Source organism: Lethenteron reissneri, chromosome 64 (assembly GCF_015708825.2).
Source record: "Lethenteron reissneri isolate LAM-NWPU_2019-01 chromosome 64, ASM1570882v1, whole genome shotgun sequence".
Lineage (NCBI taxonomy): Eukaryota > Metazoa > Chordata > Hyperoartia > Petromyzontiformes > Petromyzontidae > Lethenteron > Lethenteron reissneri.
This window is the reverse complement of record NC_083842.1, coordinates 4,277,083-4,280,003: the sequence shown is the minus strand read 5'-3', so window position 1 is coordinate 4,280,003 and position 2,921 is coordinate 4,277,083.

The window sequence follows — 2,921 nt, the reverse complement described above, 5'->3', positions numbered from 1 at the left end:
AAATCAGAATCAGGGTTTTATTTCGCCATGAAAGTTCGCGCAGACAAGGAATTTACTTTGGCAGGAAGGTGCATACATTCAACATATAGGAATCTTAAATAAGTGGTTTACAAGTCTAACTATACTAAAGGTACAAAGTCTAACTAATACTAAGGAGCTAAAGTATGTAACAATTGAATAAAAGAAAATCTAAAATATACAATAGCTTTAATATACAATATAAAATTACAAAAATGCAAATAGGGTAACAGTGCAAAAATGGCAGGGTGTCATTGTGCAGATATTGTGTTAAACATTCATATTTTGTAATGTGATGGCTGTATGAAGGCAACATTGCGTATGTTGTTATTCAAGTTGGAGGTATTATATTGACTGTTCAAGAAAAGTGTGCGAACTTTGGCAGAACACATGGCTAGATGAGATAGTGACCTACGGCAGTGTTTCGATTTAAAGCTTTCGTTACTGCAGGGATTCATCTTGGTTCTTTCGGTAAAGTCACGTAGAAGGGAAATAATACAATAATAAAAATAAAACATAATAAATTACAATTCTCACGACGTTTTGGCCACAACGCTGCTAATCCTGCATAATGCACGGGCATAATGACTTTAAACCCCCCGCCAAACCTACGCATTTCACAAGTAGTACTAATCGCATATCTGCATTTCCCATAAATATACTAAATTCCTCTTGATATGCAAATTCTTTTGTCAAGGCGCCCTTCCCCCCTCCATCCCAGCTTAAATAGTCGCTCCAAGCCTGGAGTGTGTCATTCAGACTCTGTCTTCTCGACAGACCTGTTCTTCACCTGAGGACGGCTGCTTGCGTTGTGGCCGAAACGTCGTTAAAATTATTTTGTTTTATTTTTATTGTTTTATTATGTTTTATTATTTCCATTCTACGTGACTTTACCGAAAGAACCAAGAAGATACGGCAGTGTTGTTCACTAATTTTCTGAGGGGGGTCCACTTTCGCCGATAATACATCATCAGTGTGATGAGGGCCGCCACATTTGAAACCATTGTAGGTTTGACAGCAGCATGATGATGTGTGTGTTGTCGGGGGCCGCCAGTGACCCACGGGCCTTGCAATGAAGAAGACTGGCCTACAAGGTGAAGAATCGTTCCAATATAAATAAATACGAACACTTGGCACACGAACAAACCTGGTCCGTATGTCCAGTTGCCTGTTCGGACCGAGAGTCGTAAGTTCAACCACCACGCAATAGATGGCGGTGGTGGCATCTACATCTGCAGAACGTGAAGAACCAGTGGCATCTACATCTACAGAACGTGAAGAACCAGTGGCATCTACAGAACGTGAAGAACCAGTGGCATCTACAGAACGTGAAGAACCAGTGGCATCTACAGAACGTGAAGAACCAGTGGCATCTGCAGAACGTGAAGAACCAGTGGCATCTACAGAACGTGAAGAACCAGTGGCATCTGCAGAACGTGAAGAACCAGTGGCATCTGCAGAACGTGAAGAACCAGTGGCATCTACAGAACGTGAAGAACAAGTGGCATCTGCAGAACGTGAAGAACCAGTGGCATCTACAGAACGTGAAGAACCAGTGGCATCTGCAGAACGTGAAGAACCAGTGGCATCTACAGAACGTGAAGAACCAGTGGCATCTACAGAACGTGAAGAACCAGTGGCATCTACAGAACGTGAAGAACCAGTGGCATCTACAGAACGTGAAGAACCAGTGGCATCTGCAGAACGTGAAGAACCAGTGGCATCTATATCTGCAGAACGTGAAGAACCAGTGGCATCTACAGAACGTGAAGAACCAGTGGCATCTACAGAACGTGAAGAACCAGTGGCATCTGCAGAACGTGAAGAACCAGTGGCATCTACAGAACGTGAAGAACCAGTGGCATCTGCAGAACGTGAAGAACCAGTGACATCTACAGAACGTGAAGAACCAGTGGCATCTGCAGAACGTGAAGAACCAGTGGCATCTACAGAACGTGAAGAACCAGTGGCATCTACATCTGCAGAACGTGAACCAGTGCCATCTACATCTGCAGAACGTGAAGAACCAGTGGCATCTACATATATAGAACGTGAGGAACCAGTGGCATCTACATCTACAGAACGTGAAGAACCAGTGGCATCTACAGAACGTGAAGAACCAGTGGCATCTACATCTGCAGAACGTGAAGAACCAGTGGCATCTACAGAACGTGAAGAACCAGTGGCATCTACAGAACGTGAAGAACCAGTGGCATCTACATCTGCAGAACGTGAAGAACCAGTGGCATCTACAGAACGTGAAGAACCAGTGGCATCTACATCTGCAGAACGTGAAGAACCAGTGGCATCTACAGAACGTGAAGAACCAGTGGCATCTACATCTATAGAATGTGAAGAACCAGTGGCATCTACAGAACGTGAAGAACCAGTGGCATCTACATCTATAGAATGTGAAGAACCAGTGGCATCTAGATCTGCAGAACGTGAAGAACCAGTGGCATCTGCAGAACGTGAAGAACCAGTGGCATCTACATCTATAGAACGTGAAGAACCAGTGGCATCTACATCTGCAGAACGTGAAGAACCAGTGGCATCTAGATCTGCAGATCGTGAAGAACCAGTGGCATCTGCAGGATATTCTACAACTTTTAAAGCCATTCCCCCGTGTGTAGTGTACACGCCGTACAACACGTTTGTAATGGACAGGAGTAAAGTTGGATTTACGAACAAATCGACTTACGAACAGAGATTCCTCCCCCTTGGAACCGGCCTCGTTCCTAAGTAAAAGACTCCCCGCATTCCGATAGCCTCGTAAAATGTTTGTGTCGCGACGCTCACGCCAAAGACAATTAACATAATTAATGCGACACCGTCTCCCGCGGGCCAATCAACGGCGCTCGCCTTGCCGTGACGTCACCCGCAAACCCCGCCCCCCCCCGGCT